This window comes from Lissotriton helveticus, chromosome 3_1 (assembly GCF_964261635.1).
Source record: "Lissotriton helveticus chromosome 3_1, aLisHel1.1, whole genome shotgun sequence".
NCBI classification, from domain to species: domain Eukaryota; kingdom Metazoa; phylum Chordata; class Amphibia; order Caudata; family Salamandridae; genus Lissotriton; species Lissotriton helveticus.
The window spans coordinates 454,443,671-454,464,699 of NC_136061.1; positions in this window are offsets into that span (position 1 = coordinate 454,443,671).

The following is a 21,029-nucleotide window of genomic DNA, read 5'->3' on the forward strand; positions in this document are numbered from 1 at the left end:
ATATTTACAAGAAGAGCTTCTCAATAGTATTTCAAAAGACAGCACAAAAAACAACTCAAAGATTGTTCCATTTAGAAGAAGCCAAAATACACCAAATTCACTAGTTTTGGCTTGCAGAACACCCAAACAATGGTCTGCATATCTCTATTTATACTAGTGCACAAAATAGGATCCTGTACAAATTTTAATTCCATGGGGTACTTTGTCAACAAGGAAGAAATATGTTTTTTTATACCTAAATCTATTTAGGTATCCCCTCTAGGGGAGCCGGCTAATTCTATTCACATAACATCGTGGTACCTCCAAAAAGCAACACATTTTTTGATGTGTGCTTGAAACAGGCATGCCCAAGAATATTGTAAGATATACAATACTATACACCAGTGGCACTTAACACAAAGTGTGCCGTTACATATTTTATATAAAGTAGAGAAAAGTCTCCTCATTACCTGCCTACACAAATTGCGATTCATATATTTCCATATCGCTATATATCACGGTATCACTTTGTATCACTTTATATTGCTCTATATCACTTTTTATATCTCACTTTATATCACTTTAAATCTCATGTTATATCACTTTAAATCTCACTTTACAGCCGGCGCACTTCTCTCACTGTCAAGTTCTGAATGACCTAATGGTCGCTTTTAGAATACTCATGCCAAAAAGGTTCTCAGTCAGGAGCGGAACCATGTGGAGGATCAAAATCAGGAAGACCAGAAATATACTGAGTTGCAGAGGCAGAGAATCTCAGTGTACAGGGTACCTCCTTAGTAGATTCCTGTCCTGTCCTCCTCAGTAGCTTCCTGTCTCCTGTCAAGACCATTCCCTTAGATAGCCGCTTCTGATGAGGTCCACTTTGAGCACCATTTGTAAAAAATAGAAACCTTCTAAGGGGTCTTACTGATACACCTGGTTCTTTAAACCAACAGAAAAGAGATTGGCACAGGAGCTGTAATATAAGAGATATCTTTATTAACCTCAGATGAGGGAGACTGCGTCACACAGTACCCTCAGGAACTGTAGGAGGCATTCTAAGGATTACAGAAAACAGGGACCTTATATATATGCTTAGGTTACATTTGTCAGCATAACACCAAGGGGAGGTCCTGGCATGTAGCAGCATGCAAAATGACTAATATGGGTATATGTAAATGTAAATGTAGTTGAGCTTATATAGCGCACAGCTACCCGCAGTGGGTTTCCCGGCGCTTGCTTAGGGAACCCTTCCTGGTATTCCCCTGTGAGATAGCAGGGTATCCACAAGGTGAAAGTCAGGCATCCCGCCGCGAGGGGCCGTTGTGGAGATTAAGCAAGCTATTGCCCAGAGTCGCAGAGTGTGAACCCGTGAGTCGAGGAGGCACCGGGGCGAGAATTATCGAGTCCGTGGAATTTTTAGCCCAAAACCCCGCCGAGGCGGGGAATTGAACCCTGGTCCAGGACCGATCTCAGCTTCCGGGTCTGCTGCCTCCAACCCCTGAGCCACACTTCTCACACTATATAAGATTTGCTTGCTCATCAAAGTGGGAGGAGAGTTCAAACTGAGCCATTAGTAAGAATAGCCTGACAGTTCTATACTAGGAGAAGGTGCATCCTACTAGCTAGGCCCTTCTAAGCATGTGCAAGGCTCTGGAAGAGGGAAACAGCATATGGCTAACTAAAATGGCTGCCAAGTACAAAATGACTTTCAGCTCATGCTAACAGATCCCTGCAATCTGTAACAGTCCTTCCCCACTCACTACTACGCACACCCATCATCTGAGAGTGATGTCTGAAATGAGAGGCCAGTCCCTTACCACGACACACACCAGTCATCTGAAAGTGAGGTCTCAAAGAGAGTTTACTCCATCCAAACACCCTACTACGCACACTCGTCATCTGAGAGAGAGGAATGAAAGGAGAGGCCAGACCCACTACACACCCTACTATGTACACCCATTATACAAAAGAGGGGTCTCAGCAGAGAGGCCACTCCCTGCACATGTCCTGCTATGCATAGTTGTTATTTGAGAGACAGGTTTGAAGGCAGAGGATAGTCCCACCTCATACTCCAGTATGCACACTCATTATCCAACAGATGGTACCCAGTTAAGACGCTAGTGTACTTATATACTACTATTTCCATACAGTTGTGATGTAATCCTGTGAGAGTCTTGTGAGAGTAGCGTGCAACCTTCAGGAGTGAGGCATGCAGCATGAGTCTCGTGCGATCCAGCAGGACACTTTCGAGACCCGCATGTAACATTGCTGGGCCTGCCACAAGGTGTTTTATGATCCCACAAGAGTCTCATGAGATCATATGGTGAGAAGTAAAAATAAAAAATACCAAGGTACAACCAATAGTTACCAATCTTATTATGTGGTTAAAGAAATGCTGTGGTGGAGAGCATCGACTGCGCCGTGCCGCTCCGGTGGAGAGCGTTGACTGCGCCCGCACTGCTCAGGTGGAGAGTGGTGTCGGTAAGACGGAGCGGGGAGCAGGCGTCCCGGTGCTCAGCCTCAGCTGTGGGTCTCCCAGGGGTCTTGGCTGGTTCCATTGGTTGTGTCTAACGTAGCGGCATGAAGTCCGGTGTCGTAGACGGACCGGATCCCATTACAGCGCTGGTGACGAGCCCAAATAGGCGCCTTGAAGTGGTCAGAAGGCGGTTTTCAACGAAGAAAAGTGTGTGCGGTTTTTAGCTAAGAGAAGAAACACACCAATTGGTTTGAAGAAGCGTTGCATAGACGCGCCATTCTTCCTGCATCTTGCCGTGAGGGGAACGGCTTATAACTTACCCTTCTGCACACTCCTTGCCGCCGTGAGGGAAACAGCCCTCCGAGCTTTGCCACTGGTCTCACTCCATCACAGTGAAGGATACGGCTTGGGCAAAGGACTACAATTCCCAGAAGGCCCCCGCCCGGCGCAGGTGAACCACGTCACCCGAAGGCGCCGGAGGCCCTCACAACCATCAAGGCTCTCCCGCATCTGGGCCACTTCTCTTTCATCCACTATAACAGAAGGTACCTGTTACTCATTTATTATTTTGACTGTTATGAACGATGGCAAGGAGATTATCATTTGGCTCCATTATTTCACCGTCCCCGCTTTGCAAATCGTCATCACCTGGCATTCCACGCGATTTGATTCAACTCCCTAGTGCTTCCCCTTTACCCATCTTGGAAACAAGTGCCGTACCAGATGGAAGTATAGTGGCAATCTCGCAAGACGAATCCGAGGAGTTACTATCACCTCCTCGGATTCGGAAAACGCACCAGAGCCGGAGGCCCATTCGAGCTTGGGAAAGCTAAGCCTCAGAAACCACGAGTTGTCAGGCCCAAGACCCAAACAAAAAAATAAATACCAGTAGTTGTCAGTAATGCTATCTCTGCAAAGCCTCCAGCTCTTTCGGCCCAGAACTTGACATCTATATGGGCGGACATTGCACTAAAAATCGATTCTGCTATGGCACCTTTACTGGAAAACTTTCCCTTATTGAGAAGCGGATAATGAACTTGGAGATAACTTGGAGATAAGTCGACGCAATCCCAAGGTTATCCCATCTATGGTTGTACTCTCTAGGCCATTGGTTTGTGATCCCCAAACATGTCCCCAGAGTACAGATGTGCCGGGAGCAGTTGGGGTAGCTCTTACTAGCCCCCTGCCTTTAGTCACACAGCCGGGAGAAGATCAACCTAACATGCCTATGGCATTAAGTACTATTGTATCTACTACCGATCTCAACCCTTACCTACCCATAGTCGTTGACAATCCCAGCCGCAAAGGGTCCAGTCCCGCAAAATCGAATGTCCCTCACAATCAACCTGAACAACAATCCTCTGTGACTCTCTACCCTCCACCAGCAGCTGCCCCACTGGCCTTAGATCTGGCAAATGTACCTCCCCTCAGAAGAGAGCAGACTGAGACTACTACAAATTTAATGAACAAATGTCTCCACTGGTTTTCGAACAATACGAATATAACTGAAAAGGGGACACGTATGCTGGCCAACGAAAAAATCATGGCAAGGAGAGTGAACTGGGTTGGAAATCAAAAAAAAATGTTCTATGGGGATTGTATTATTAGAAACTTTGCTCATTTTGATGTATTGCCCAATTTGTTGCCCAATCTCTATCTTCCCCAACATAGAAATTCCCGGATAATCCCCCTAACACTAGAATTTTTCTATGATAATTCCACACCCCAAAGGCCTAGATTGAACAGGGACATCAACCCACAGCTTCGGCATGGAGGGAGGGGGCGTGTAACTCCAGTAAGACCAGGGGGCATTCCTCTGGGCAACAGATTCGAGCCCTTATCATCCCTTGAGGAATGTAATTGACTACTAGCGGGTAGTAGTTGTAGACCCTTACTACACACACATTTGGTTTGCTCCCCTACAAAACAAAGTACTCATAAACTACCATGCCCAAGTATGATTGAGACTGGCATCTCGCCTGAGTTAAATACTTAACCAACATCTGAAGTGCCGGTCTATGAATAGGTGCCTAAATTGCAGCCAAATTGTTTGTTGAGTTCTACCAATAGAATTTTCATAGAGGCCAAATTGAGCACTGAACCTGGTACTCCTGTGGCTATATCCACATCTGAATCTTCTCTAGCGACTGGTCCATTTGGGAGTGATAAAAATATACATAACCTAAGAAAACTCTCATTATTATCATGGAACACTACTAGTCTGAGTGCTAGGGCGAACTCCCCCGATTGGCAACAATTTATAGAACTATATGATATATGTCTCTTTCAGGAGATGTGGTTACTTACCCCAATGTATCACTTAGGCTACCTTAACTTCCATATAGTGGCTACTAAGGGGAGCAAGGGTCGCCCAGCAGGAGGACTCACTATATGGGTACGGCAAGATCTTGGCTTCGAAATTCATCCCTTAGTAACCCAGTGTAATGATATTCTTGCGATACGCCTCATTGTGAGTCCTACATTCAACATAGATATTTACAATGTATATGCTAGGGGCATGGTCGGGGGTAAAAGCTCAAATGTTTTATTGACCTTGGAGGAACTACTTGATAGATATTCCCAGGATCCAATGGTCATGGTCGCCGGAGATTTTAACACAACCTTCGAACCACTGGGTCCTGGTGAATCTGATCTTGCAGGCGATGAGGATGAAAGTTGGGGTATTCCTAGGTTGAACTTACTTCTGGTGAACAAATGGACGGATGCAGCCATACAATTAAACGGGCTCTGTTTAGACAAAGGGCTAAGGGCAGCAAATGGGCGTACACCCTCGGACCTCCTTGGAGCTCATACCTTCAATAATGGCGGTTTTAACAGCAGAATAGATTATCTGTTTGTTAATCTTAAGTTCTGGCACTTCTTAAAGGATATGTTCATAGAGGAGCGTATGGAAAGTGATCACAACCCTCTATACTCTACTTTTGAACTCCGGGGCCAGTTTAATGCAAGTAACCACAGAGAGAGAATTACCACTCTTAATTTGGTTTGCTTGAATGACTTACGCCATTTGAAATGGGCAAAATTTGTCTAGAGTCCAGAAACGTTGACTGCTATTAATGAAAATATGATTGGCACCCTAGCCAGTTTTGAGGCTGGATTGCAAAACAATCCTCTTCCGAGAGGAAATCACTGGAATTCATGACTCTTTTTTCTCAAGGTTACGTACCCACTTCGTTAGGCGAACGTCAAGACCAAAAACTATTGCTCAGACGCAGACCCCTGGTTCAATGAGGCTTGTAGAGTGGCATGGAATAGACAAGGGTTGGAGCTTAAATTAAGGAATCCTGAGAGAGTCCGTGAGGCATGAAATAATTATAGGAGGATTGAGGTTTTGGCTAAAAAAGAGTATGATGAGAATAGGTGGCAGGACCTAAGAGTGGCATGTACAAACAGAGATACCAAACAGTTTTGGAACCTCGTGAAATGGGGCAATGGGGGCCATCCTGAACGTCCACAGAACCATGTTGACAAACATCAGTGGGTGGATTTCTTTAAACCTCAGTATGCCAGCAAGGATGATAATGCGAGGGCATCTGAGGAACGTGAGTATGCATTTTTTAGAGATGCACCCTTTTTACCGGTAGACACAGAGAGAGCATTGGAAGCCGTAACGGAGGGCAGAGCTCCAGGCATTGACGGAGTTCCCGCGGATCTTTATTTAAATGATGAATCCAATTGGGTCCAGTATATTACCATTCTGGCTAATGCCATTGCTCAAGGTACTCCAGTCCCAATATCATGGAAAGGGGATAAAATTGTACCCATTTTTAAAAAAGGGGACAACTCGAGACCAGAAAATTACAGGCCTATAAACCTGATAGGTTGTTTACAAAAAGTTGTGGGCCGGATGGTTCTGAATATTTTCCAGGTGTGGATTGATGTGCACGCATTCTTGTCACCCTTCCAGGCAGGGTTTCGGTCAAAAACAAGTACAGTGGATCAGATTTTTCGTTTATAACGCTATATTGGCGTACTGTGGTCCTGGTGAAAGGGTCACTTTACGTTGCTTTTGTTGACCTTAGGTCAGCTTTTGATTTATTTCCTCGCAGTAAATTATGGTCTGTGTTATCTGAATTGGGAATGGCAGCAGATCTACTAACACTAATTATTCGTTTACATGAGGACAACTTTGCTCACATTAGATGGGGTGATCAGGGCAGTGTCACAGATTCCTTCCCTATGGGCATAGGAGTCCGCCAAGGATGCGTACTAGCGCCAACATTATTTTCCCTTAATATTAATGGTATAGTGGACTCCTTTATGCACGTAGCCACAGATGCCCCAGTGGTGGACGGTATCCGCACACCCATCTTATTGTTTGCAGACGATACGCTCATTTTATCCCAAACCCCCCGTGGCCTCCAATGTGCCCTGAAGTGCTTTAACGACTTCTGTACTTCGCGGGGCTGGAAGTTAATAATAACAAAAGTAAATGCATGTCCTTTAATCAGCATAGATCATTTAGGGGCGACATAACACTGAATAACCTCCCCCTGGTGCAGGGCAAGTTTTTTGTATATTTGGGCATAACTTTACAAAAAGATATGGGATGGAAGGGCCAATTGGATATGTCTGTTTTGAAATTTCCCCAAAATGCAGGGGCTGTTTATACCCAACATAGGTTGTCATACACTAAACCTATAAGTCCGGTCATACAAATTTACGAATGGAAAAGTTTGAGATCCACGCTGTATGGGGCTGAGTTGTGGGGCTTTGAAAACCTCAGGTCGATCTCTGTTGCAGAAACAAAGTTTCTAAGGAAAATAATAGGCATTCCACAAAGTACCCCCTCGGGCTCCTTGTTGTATGACCTTGGAGGAAATCCGTAGTGGACCTGGCTAGACTTCGCCCACTTTTATATTGGCGGAGGCTCTGGACCACAAAGGAACTAAAACATTATGCGTCAGGCATTATGGATGTAATTCAGACAGATAGCAAATACAGAATCAAATGGTTTCGGGAAACCAAGTCCCTCATCGAAATGATGGGCATGAGTGTACTATGGGCAGATCCTGCTAATGCGTCCTTTCCCTCTAAAAAAGCACTAAAGGCAAAATATTGGGAAATGGTGTTCTGCAATACATACCGCAGTCAATCCTCCTCATCATTAACGGGCAAATGTATGGAATTTAAATCTTCCCGCTGTCTTGAACAATATTGGGATATTATTACAAAACCCTTTGACCTGAAATTATATTTCCAGTTAAGGGTAGGTACTTTGCCAACTAGATCCTTTACTGCAACGTGGGGTAAAGTTGAGTGTGATAAATGCCCTTTCTGCCCAGATCAAATTGAAACAGTAGCGCATGTTCTCGTAGCTTGCCCTGCATACATTACTCCTCGGCGTGCATGGCTAAGACCGATAAGTAAATCACTGGGCCTTAAAAACTGTGCGGAGGCAATGAGAGTACTCTGCTCTGACTCCGCACCATCTATTGCCATAGAAATGGCTACGTTTTTAAGCTGATCATGGAGCATACATATGCGTCACGTTGGTGGAATCCAAAGCTGAGCAACATTTAAATTCTCTTGCCCACAATATTAGTCCCAATCAATTATTTTGTATCATGATTAGATCTTTTTTTTAATACCTTTTTAACTAAATGGTTTTTATGTCTCTTTTCTCCTTTGTATATACATATTGCCTATTTTAATGTTTTGTAATTTATGGTTCTTAATGTATCTGTTTTTTAAGCTGTTATATTTATGTGCTTTAAGACTTAATTGTCATAATAAAGCTTTGATGGGTTGATTGAAATGCTGTGATGTGATTGGGTACAGAACCAGAGATAGCCCATTTTGTCCTTGGTGCTATGAAGGAGAAGGAACTCTGTTTGAGTTGTGCTCAGCATAAGCGAATTTATGTGGAGCTGAAAGAGACTGGTGTCTTCATCTGCATTTAAGAAAGAACTTCATGGTCAGGTATTTAATAATATATTTTATAAACTGTGATGTGAAGTGTCACTAAGTGTACTAATGTTGGGAAACCTATTCTACACCATGGGGCATATTTATGACCAGGTTTGCACCACGTAACACAATCCTTAAGTAAGATTTTACAAGACATGTAGATAGCGCAACGCACATTTCTGTGTTGCATTACTCTGCCCAGGCATTTCATAGGTGCTGTGTGAGTGTTCCCAAGCAAATCCCTTGGTTTTTGACACATTGCCAGATTTACAAGACCTTGTAAACCTGCGAATGAACTGAAAAAATACGCCTCCTCAGGAGAGACATAACAAGGAGAAAAATTTTTCTTTCACTTGGTTACTTCTTCTTTCGATGTGTGCTGCATTCTGCAGCACACATAGAAAGAGGAAAAGGCTTCTCATAATTGTTTTTGGGCAGGAAGGTGTTCCGTCGTGTACAGAAGCAGTCCTGAATGCAACACTGACACTGTTGCACCATGGTGCGCCAGTGCAGGGTAAAAGTGAGGAATTCACTGCATGCCTTAAATACTGCGCCTTATTGCCCTTCCCAGTGTCGCAGTACAGCACAGCAAGGTGACTTGCTGTGCTGCACTACATCACAATTTCACAAATATGCCCCGTGTCTACAGAGTAAAAAGTTGTTTGGGGAGGTGTAGATGTGTTACTACAGCTTTTTAGAGATGTGAGCAAGGTTTACAGATTGTGTTAAAAAAGGAGTGTCTTCAACTGTATATAGTTGTAAATAAAGGAGGCACTGTTTCTTAAATTATAAAACAAAGAATGTAATAATACCAGCTCAGCTACTGTTGTTATGAATCTTATTGTATATATATTGTAGCCCTTTGAGATGCTTGAGTGGTGATATTTCTATTTCTAGATTTACAAACTGTGGTGTGTGTTAGCAAAGGTGTGTCAAGATGAATGTGTTACTTTATAAACTGTTATGGAAGCAGAGTTCATGGCATGTTATAATTTAATTGCAAAAATCTGAAAATAGACTGGTTGAGGATGTGGAATTTTTCAGTAGAAAGGAGTAACAAGTTACTGATGCACTAGATATAAATATGGGATTGTGAGGGAAAATGTGGTAAACCTTACAGAATATATTGATGTCATTTATGGGCTACTTCCTCAATTGATATGTATTTTGGGCTACTTCTTCAGTAGAACTTCTAGGATTCGGCAGACTCTGTTTATTATTTGGACTTTCTGTTCAATTATAGTCAATTGGGCTACTTCCACAGTAGGTTTTCTCCCAATCACCAGTTTTTGTGTACTGCTTGGCCTACTTCCTCAGCTGAAGTGTATTTGGGTAATTTGCCCAAGTAGGATTTCTACCAATCTCGACCTTCTATGCTTTCACTGCTACCCCGTGAATTTCAACATTCTTATGCCTTACAATATTAATTCAATGCTTGAACTTATTTACGTCAGAACTTGGTAGTGTATGCCTATATTACCATCTTCTATGCCTTCACTGCTACCCTGTGACTTTTGACTTTCATATGCCTTACGAGAATAATTCAATACTCGAACATATTTACATCTGAATTTCGTAGTTTGTGCCTATATTATTATCTGGCACGTTTATTGTGTTTCTATGCACTTCCTGTCTCACATGCTCATGAGATGATTCTACTTACCTTACTCCAATGTAGATTCGATGCCTGATCATAATTCGTCGAGTGCACACCTACACTCTTATCTAGCACGTTTATTGTAATTATCAGTACTTACTGTCTTTCATTATATAAAGATCATCATTTATCTTATTCTTCACTGCTACATATGTTTTTAACATGATGCTGTCCACCATATGCTATCATTGATTATTTGCACACGCACTGTGATCTTGGGTTGCTAATTCGTTACTGGCAATATGTTGCTATACCCCTTCTATACTATAATGTATTCTTTCTCTCTCTGATCTGATAGTATGTCACCTTTCCCCATTAAGAACTCATTGTTGGTACATTATTTCATTGCATGCCGATGCCTAATCAGTTTTAATCCCCCTCTCTCGCTCGCTACCACCCAATGTATGTGGTTGTCCTTACGATGTGAACTTCCCTTTTCCCATTCTTATCCATATCCTTACCTTTAGTCCATGACCACATTACATTTTGCTGTCATTCGGCCCTATGACCCCACTACTACACCATGTATCATCTCAAGTTTATTATCTCCTTTACCGTCTCTGTCCTTAAATTTGCTCCTGCTTGCTTGCACACCCCTCTTTATAGACCCCTTCCTACTCTCCCTGTTCCCACACATTTTGGACCTAACCAGTGCCATTCTATTGAATGCCCTGCAAGCCCCCACAGGAAATAACCGTTTTGTAATAAACTACCCCTCTAACCTAACCAAAAATGTGAAGCAAAGCTCAAACATGAAATCCTCCTCCTTAGGAAAGAAACTCTTTTCACCGACCAATACTTTTGCCACAGCAAGAGCGTCTACGTCAACTACCTCATCTTCTCAATCAACCGACATGCCAAATGGAGGAATGTTCTTTCTTCCTTAGTCAACACCACCATAATCAAGAAAATCCCTCACAGCCACAAACTTAATATTGCGCCCTCCTAGCTGTAGCACAGCAATGCCACAATTTCCTTCTACAACAATGACATCATACTCATTTAGTCCTCAGATCATAACCTGTAACTCTTTAGCAGCTTTTTCTCCCACTTCAAAAAAAACCTCCCATTCATATCTCCTCGCCTACCCCCTCTGGCTTCCCGCCTTTAGATAACACACTCTCCCATACTACTCTACCAGTCTATCATCCACCCCTCTCCCCGGCTGGTCAGCTACCTAAAATAATTTGTGGCATAGCCACTCCCCTTACCATCCCCTAGCCTATCCCCTCTGACTTCTCCCTTTAGATAACCCCCTCTATCCTACTATTCTACTGGTTTAGCATCCACCCCACTCCCACCCCTCCCCCCGGGGTGGTCACCCATTTGTCCCTAGACTCTGTGGTTGTCTGTCATGCTCCCCCCTCTGCTGGCAACTCTAACTCTCCCCTCATCACCACCAGTCTGACTTCACCACTGACTATTCCAACTCCCCTCTCTTCTACACCAGTCTGACATCACCAATACCCACTCCCACAGAGTCCCCGCATCTACAGAGCCCTTCCCTTTACCACTACCAAGGCTTCAATGCTGAACATCACCATTGCCAGCCCCCCAAGTGTTCTGATTCTCCCCCACTCTCCTACGCCTTCCCCAACCTTGAACCCCTCAGTAACCTGTCCTATGACTTTATCCACGAGCTTGTAGCCTCTCCTCCAGCAGCGTTCTAGGCGCTTACAGGCAAGCTTTTGATTCTTTGGTACATCAGTAAATCAAGGGGCTGAAGGCTGATAGCGTTTAGGGGCCCAAAGTTTTATCGGGGCTAGCTTATGAAAAGCTGTGTCCACGCACTCTGTATAGCGGGCAGTGGCCTCGTCTACTTCAACTGGAAGGGTAGGAGTCGTGGCAATAAGGAGCGCTTCTAGTGCTGGGCACCTAATTTTCCCCCATGCTTTTGTTTCAACCTTTTGTTTGACTCCTTCTTCCTCGTGAAGGGAGTCGGGAGGAGTCCATTCAAAATGGATTGCAGCATGATCTGACCACTCAAGGGGCAGCACCTTGGTACAAGTTATTTGTGGGTTGTTTGAAAAAACCCGTCTAGGGTGTGCCCTGCAACGTACATGGGGTGGTCTATGAGTTGCTTAAGGCCTCCAATATTCATCACCTCCCCCTAGGAAGCTGTTTCTTGAGCAGAAAGTGCTTCCATATGGAAATTGAAATCCCCCATCAACCTGTGGGAATCAGCACAAAGCCCATACTCTAACAGAGTCCTAACTGCTGTTAAAAAGGCAATTCTGGGGCCTGAAGAGGGATAAAGAAGTATGCCCTAGAAATGATTGAGGTAGTTGGTGTCTCCTTTAACATTGAAAATCAATCCAACCAGGTCTTTCTTGGTGACTTAATGCCACTGGAACAATACCAATGACCTACTAGTGAACTATTTCAAATCCTTCCTCCAGGACCTCAAGCTCAACCAACCGTCCAACCCATAAGAAAGGAGCCACCCTTGACCTCATCATGCTAAAGAGAACACCCTACAAGCTGACTCTATACTCCCTTGTGATTAGACTGACCACCACTGCATCACCTTCTCCCTAAATATAAAAGCATCCACCTCTAAGGGTCAGCCAGAGAAAGCCAAACATTGGATCCGCAATACCAGCAACATTAACTCACTCCCTTTCCCCACTGTTAGTTATGAAACCTTGCTCCCACTTCCACCATGACCAATGCCCAAGACCACACCGATCTCTATTTCAACTCCACTGCATAGCCCCTAAACAACTAAAAAGTATCCTGTCCAAACGATCTAACCCTTGGTTCAACAGTTCCTACTAGGATAGTCGATCACCTTGTATACTTTGGCCTTTGTTTTATACCATAGTAAACTGATGTCCACCATTAGGATGGCTACTAAATGTCCATTTCCACACTGTTCACACAAGGCCCAGAAATCAACAAATATTAATTTACCTTAAACAACATCATGATTAACAATGGGCGGATTTCACGGATCCACGATCCGCGGATTTTGCGGATTTGCGTATTGTTGATCCGCAAAATCCGCAGATCTGCGGATTTGCGTTTTTTTTTTTTTTGCGGATTGCGCTCGTGAAAGTCAAGGATGCAAAGGCCTCTATCCAGCATCACAGCTGATTTTCGACGGTAGATTTGGGAAAAAAGCACACCTGCCCAGCCTCGACAATGCACACGATTGTTTTTGGGCTGATTTATGCATCACTGAATTTGAGCTTCAACTGTCCATCATAGTGGGTAAATGGCGGGAAGACGGTTCACACCGCGAGTGTGTGGGCGGGGCCTTACATGCGAGCACACATGCCTCTGGTGTGTATAAAAGGTCAGAGACCGATCAGAGCAGCAGATGAAGAGAAAGAAGCTCCTGGTCACAGGAACAGCCAGGGGATTGCGCTCGTGAAAGTCAAGGATGCAAAGGCCTCTATCCAGCATCACAGCTGATTTTCGACAGTAGATTTGGGAAGAAAGCACACTTGCCCAGCCTCGACAATGCTCACGATTGTTTTTGGGCTGATGAATGCGTCACTGAATTTGAGCTTCAACTGTCCATCATAGTGGGTAAATGGCGGGAAGACGGTTCACACCGCAAGTGTGTGGGTGGGGCCAAACAGACGGGCCTTACATGCAAGCACACATGCCTCTGGTGTGTATAAAAGGTCAGAGACTGATCAGAGCAGCAGATGAAGAGAAAGAAGCTCCTGGTCACAGGAACAGCCAGGGGATTGCGCTCGTGAAAGTCAAGGATGCAAAGGCCTTTATCCAGCATCACAGCTGATTTTCGATGGTAGATTTGGGAAGAAAGCACACCTGCCCAGCCTCGACAATGCTCACGATTGTTTTTGGGCTGATGAATGCGTCACTGAATTTGAGCTTCAACTAGGGCACATGCTTTATTGATATCTGTAAGTGCTTCCTGTTGAGGTTTAATTTTTGTGACAGGACCATCGTGCCAGAATGAACCCTGCCCTTCATATCCCTTGAGTGAGCTGTCAATCATCCTGTAACTATTTTAGGATGGCGCCGGCAAGCTGCCAGCGCCATCCTAAAATAGTTACTAAGTTAGCTTCAACAGGAAGCACTAATAGATAAAATAAAGCAGGTGCTCGAGCACCAGCGAAGCTAACTTAGTAATTATTTTAGGATGGCGCTGGCAGTTTGCCGGCGCCATCCTAAAATAGTTACAACAACTTCAAGCTTGAAGGCTTCAACTTTTTCCCCCCGGATCCGCCGCTCACGGATTTGCGGATTTTTGGTAAATTCGCGGGAGTTCGCGGATCACGAATTTACCGAAAATCCGCAAAATCCGCGAGCGGAACGGATTTTCCGCCCATGCTTAATCATGATGTCATGAAGGTCAAGTTAAATAGCAATGAAGCAGCAATATGTGCTTTAGCGGAAATCATGTCACATGCAAATGCTCATTGCACACTTTTGACTTGAAACTTCATCATATCTCCACTTCCAGAAAAGACTAATGGACGTTGTACTGAAGTAGTTTAGCGACATATTACATGTAGCATAGAAAGCTATCCTGGAGACATTGAGGGCAAACGTTTTTGGAGCTGGATACTCCAAATGCACACAGCGTAAGAGTCCTTATAGCCCTATGAACATCCCCAATAATTCTGCTTGGTACTGGTGAGAACCCCATTCTCAGATTGCATTCCTACAAGTCAATACACGCTTGAAGGTTGTTGTGTGTTAGTGAATATCTATGACATGAAGAGGTGGGATCACTATAGTCATAATGGTATGGCACTTCAAAGAGCCATTTGGTATAACAAACAGAAATTGCCTTGTTAGACTGAATGTACACACTCACATAAGATCCCTACATTACTGCATCTCATTCCTTGATGTCACCAGTCAGTGAATGAATCTTAAAACTGTATTGCAGATTAAATAAAAACAGGGAAAGGTATACAGGCAACATGTAAGCACTAATGCTGATGGCACCAGTGATGTTTGCACACTGATGTTACTGTAGCATTCCAACTTACCAATGTATAGTCTTTCTAGTCACTGCCTGAAAAGTACACTGTATGCCATGTGCCATATATTAGGGCTACCATCAAATGAGACACGGTAGTGAGGGAGCATTATTCCTTACACAATGAACACAAGTGGCTTGTTTGGTACTATTGTCGTCCAGAACATTCAAGAACATGTGGTGATTAATCACTTTACTCAGCCATGTGTCTGCTAAAGACAGGAAATTGGTAGTGGACTAGGCTTTGCTGTGTTCCTGGTCATGAAGACAATATGCAAAGCATATCAGCATGAACTAACTACCAGACCTACACAAACAATATCTCTTCTTGTGCATCGCACAGGGGCCACCCCCAATATTGATGGTGGAAATGCCTGCTTGTAGCACACAAAGTTGGCAACTAACGTGTATGACTTTGGCCAGGACTCACCCCTGTATAGCTGCTGTCAAGGCCTCACCTGCCCATCAAGCTCGGGAGAACGACTGCCAGTATCAGGGCCATTGAGGGGGAGTCAGGGTCCAGCTTGTGCCTCATCCACGTAGGGAGATCATCACCAGCTGGACCACTGTGATCTTCTGGTTCCACCGCCTCAGCTCCCCCCACCTTTTCCTGAAATGGACGATTTGCCTGCCACAGTCCCCCAAGGTCTTTACCTACCAGGCAATGACTTTCCAAATGGCTTGCTTTTGATGGCTGGGAACCTGTATGAATACAATATATGAAGGAACAGATTACAACTGCAAGTGTTTGGATATCTGTTTTGTTGCCACACATTTTGCACACATCTAACACAAGAATAGATTAATAGTTAACAGACTACTTGTGTAGTTCTCATATGCTAAGTACTACAAACGCATGAATACACATTTTTGTGGTCCTCTGCTGACTATCCTCAACCCTGTACCTACAAAAAAGTATGTTTTATAAATGTTATAGCTAATAACTAACTCCGGTGTAAGTGTAGGGAAAAAGGGGCACTAGTCTTATAAAGATGAGAAGCCTCACTCACCACTCATTGGGTTCCCTCTTGCACACTGTGACCATATGGTACACCGTATGGGCTACAACTCTACCTTAGGAGAGGAGCGTGAGGAGTTTTTAAATCATCCAATGGAAGTCGGAGTGAGGGGCAGAGTGCAAATTAAATGTAAAAGTGACTCATGTGAAAAAAAATTGACTTTAATAGGTATCCCCGAGGTTAGAGCTAAAAGAGCTGAGTGAGAAATAGGGGTATAGATATTCGCTATTGAAGTAAGTTCAACAAGTTTCTGCCTTTGTGACCTACTGGTTCATGGCATTCTTCAGGACCCACTCTGCTATTTTCGTGCAAAAATAATAATTTTTAAGTTTGAAAAATACCACACTTATGTAATGGTATCAGTCAAAGTGGTACCAGCTGTAATACGGTCCACAATCTGCAAGAAGTATAAACCTTCATTAGACTGATACATAGTAAATACATTTCCCACTATACCCACCTCACAGCACACATGACAATTGCTTTTTCGATTGTCATGCTATAGTGGTTAAACATCTCACCACTTGGGTACTACTAGTGTACCTCCACCTTCCAGGGTTCCTTTAGTGACAGATCTCAGGAGTCTGAAGGTTTAGACATAAAAATAAAGTCATTACATAAAAATGAAAATGAAGATTTACAATTTAAAAACATAGACCCTCTCTATTTCAAACATAGGTATCAGATTGTCATATAGTATCATGTTCCTTCTATTGCTTTGAACATGTTATACACTCACTACTGTTTTACACTGCCATAACACTCTCGCTTAGTTTAGGATAATTTATTTCCTTAATGTCAATCCCAACTGATGAAACAAGAATGTAATATAATATAATTACCTTTCATATTATATTCTCAGAGCTCTTCTTGGGTGTATGCGACTGCCTTGATTATGTTCAATATATATGGCGTTAGCAACATTTCCCCTGCATAAGTAATCCCCTCATATTGTGTGTTATTTGTTCCATGTGGAATCCAATATCTGATGAGAGTTTTAAAATGACAAAGCACGTTCTTATATAGGATTGATCCTGTCCAATGTGTGTCTCAATCCGACTGTTTCAATGCTCAAATTCGATAACATGGCTAACGGTATTTCTTACTCAAATGACCGTGTTTCTGGCTCATTGCACGAAAAGCAAACAACCGTTAGAAAGGCAAACTTAGGGTGCCGATACTAAAGGAAGACTGTCATACAAATGGCCCATTGTTATTGGTGGAAGTGTGATATCTACATCCAAATGTTTTGTGACACAGTAAGTAGAGACCAACAAAAAACAAACTAGCTAGAGATTAGTATTGTGATATATCTTCATGGTATTGAACTTGTTAACAAGACATTTGGAGACATTCAATACATGTACATGAATCAATCAGCTCATTAGGTGTCCTGCGATGCTGCATTTTAGATTGAGGAATGAAAATGACATCGCACAAACATTTAAGCCAACAAAGCGGGGAAGTAATGTGTATATGACCATTCAAAGGCCTAGGTGTGTACAAAACTGGTGATCACATAACTTGGTTGTATATTTAGTATTAGTCATCATGTTAGGAGTGCATACTCAATGGGTCACCTAACACTTTTAATCTGCTGAGTTACCATCATGTTTTACAAACATTTGAGCTACACTCTTGGTATGTTGTCAATGATGCCATCAATAGTAGAGACCACGACAAGGTAAGGCTAAGTGGGCAGAAATGTCTCTGAGCAGCATTGTATGTAGATTGCTCAGTCCATGAGGAATGGACATCAGTTGTAACATATCGGACAAGTGAGAATGGCATCTTGTTTGCTGTCACAGAAACAGGGCCTCATGGAAGTTGAAGTCATTTCAATCTCTACTTGAAAACACTTGACAAATGGTTAACTCAATGAGAAATGGACATCAGTTGTAACATGTCAGACAAGTAAAAATGGCCAAATCACTTTAGCATCTTTTTTTCTGAAAGAAAAACAGGGCCTCATGTTATTTGTTGGAATTTCAATCTCTACCTTACAACACTTATAAAATGGAAAGTCTTACATACCTGATGCCAAAATGCAGTAGGGCTGGACCATACATTTTTACATATTGACACATATCATGGGTTCTCGGATGGTATTGTTATAATAATACTCTTACAGACCATTTGAACTTGCAGCATGTAATGGAGATTGATACATGAGATCTTATATGCAGCAATACACATTGAGGCAGACAAACCAACATCTCTGATACTATGAGGACTACAAGTTAGGATACTAGGTAGACAGCACTATGGCGAAAGCTGAGTTGAGAGCCAACAAGACATTGAGATATTGTGACAGTTAGTACATGGGGGAGACAGTGGCGCCTCCCCTATTAGGGTGTGGGGCCTCACCCCACTGCTTTCTCGCATTGTGAGAAGGCAGAAACATGAACGGTAAAAACTACAGTTTATGTTTCTGCCTTCTCGCATTGCGAGAAAGCAGAAGTGCATCTGTACCTGATTGGGGGCGGGCGGGCAGGCCTTCTCGAGGGCAGGGGGGAATGGCTTACCCACTGTTGTGGGTACTGACTGTTTGGTCGGCCCCAAAGCAATGATGTGCACTCCCCCCTTTTCTCTATGTAGGCTGCTACATGCAGCCTACATAGAGAAAATGGCCCGGCTGGGGTGCTCTGCGATGCGCCTCATCAATCACAATGCTGCCATTGCAGCGTTGTGATTGGCTTGGGTAGGGGAGGGATGCTGCCTGCAGGCTGCTTCCTGTTCAGGAAGCAGGAACACGCGGACCCTACTGCCACTGACCACCGTGACCAAGGCCAGGAGCGGAGGCTGTGCGGTACCCGGCACTCCCGGTAGTAAGGTAAGTTTTATTTTTATTTTTTTATTTCCCACTCGTGACCCCCCCTCTCGCTAGCATGCCGGCCGCCGCAGCCCTTCTGCTATTAACTTCTAAGTCATGGGAACTCTTCCCCACGACTTCCTTCTGTGAACATGAGCTAAAAAGATCACTTTTGAACGATGTATAACGCTGACCTCTTAGGATGTTTAAATGCAGCTTTTTATGGGAAAGTGCGTGCTGATGCGGCTGCATTGTAAGTAGCACTTCTCTTTTGCTTATGGACATTAAGACATTTGGACTTTCCCGACCAAACAGATACATTTCAATAAGTGGCCCATTAGTCTCATATTTAGCGGAATGTTTTTAACACTGGACCTCTTCAGAGATATGCCGTGTGTGTACTGTGACTGGAGACCCTTCACTGCACTAATGCTGAGCAGTGGTTCTCGACTCCCGATCCGCACCAAATCTAAACTCCCCACCGCCTGGCAGCAGGAAATACCGGCCGCTGTTTATACAGCGATAATCAACATGGTAAGAGGAGAATATACTGGAATAAATTATGATAAATGTGCTGCCTTTAGAACCCGATAATACGCCAACTTAAGAACGTGAACTATCTCTTAACCCCTTGGCTGGGGTGGTAATTCTGCCGCAACACTGGGGGGAGAGGGGTCCGTGCAGCACCACCATGCTCATGACGGAACCACTCCGTCACGAGCCACAGGCGTGCTGTGCTTGTGGAGTGGTTCCGTCACGACCCTGCCCGCTCAATAGAATGCGCCGCGCAGGCGTGAAATCACTGCAGCGCAGGCGCGACGGCCGGGCCGTGACGGAACCACTTCGTCACCAGCACAGCGTGTCCGTGGCTGGTGACGGAGTGGTTCCGTTACCAGCATGGATGTGGTTAAGTAATGAAAAACAGATAAATTAGCATTTTCTGTGCAAGGCTTTTAACATTAAAGCATCTATCTTCCTCTGCTTGGAGTTTTTTAAATAACACTTTTATCTCTGTACCTTGAACTCCATAAATGAGCATATTTAAAAGACGTTTGAAATGTATTTCTTTCTGACCTCCTCTTCAGAGTTGTCACCTCTCGTGCATCGCAAGCCTGGACCTTGCCTGAACAAGCGCCTATGCTGAGAACACTTATTAGCAAACAGGAGTCAATCTGACCGGTGTTTAGAATAAAGCATAAACTACCTGCATTTTCATTTAGCAGCTGGGAATTTATTCCTTATTTCAGCAATTATTTCAATTCACCAATTACACAATATTCATAGTGCATGGAACGAGCAACAATTTTATACATCTGTATGTACCGTGAAAATATTTACATGTGAACACAATTATTTACACACTCTCAACATTCGTGGCCTTCCAGTCATACGAAATACTTACAAACATAAAAGTCAGTGGAACGAATACAAAACCAACAAACAATTCAATACACAAATACAAAAATTACAAAAAATACATGAAACCACGTCTTGGTCATGAATTAAGATAAATCCCTAGAGCTTTTGTAGTGGATTTAAATGTCTTTTTAACTGAATTTCTAAGTGGAAATGTTCTTTTTAAAGAAATAAATGCATCTGCTGATTCATAACGCAACAATTGTAGACCAAATACGTGGGAAGGTGGTCGACGCGTTTCGAACCCGTGTGAATTGTGGGGTTCTCCTCAGGACCTGTATTGGTTCTGTGGAAAAATCAGAAGGGGGGGGTGCTTAGTCTGGCGAACTGATTCAGAAAGAGAGAGACACACACCCTGGGTTCAACCCAAGCCTACCTTAAGTAATTGAACCAAGTTTGCAATGGAAAGTCGGGAATTCAAAGATTTTCACCAAGGTGCGCATTCAAAAGCTGTGAAAAAAGAAATAAAATACGCGCGCTTAGTTTCAGTGCCTAAAGGGTCTAGTTTGCCTGCGGTGCGCGATGGTGGTTGTTTACCTGCACTGCCGTCAGAAGCGGTGTGGGCGCGCTTGATCCATGCTGCGCGGAGCGGGTTTAGTTTCCGCCTCAATTTCACTGCAAACCAAAATCTATGATTAGTTTTGCAGAGGGGCTTATGTGATCGAGGCAAAACGGTCAGCCTGAAAACTACATACCGAGTTGCACAGCGAGTCCTTTGTCCTCAGAGTCCAAGTGCAGAGTGAATCAGGGCTGCAGGGCTGTTTGGTCTG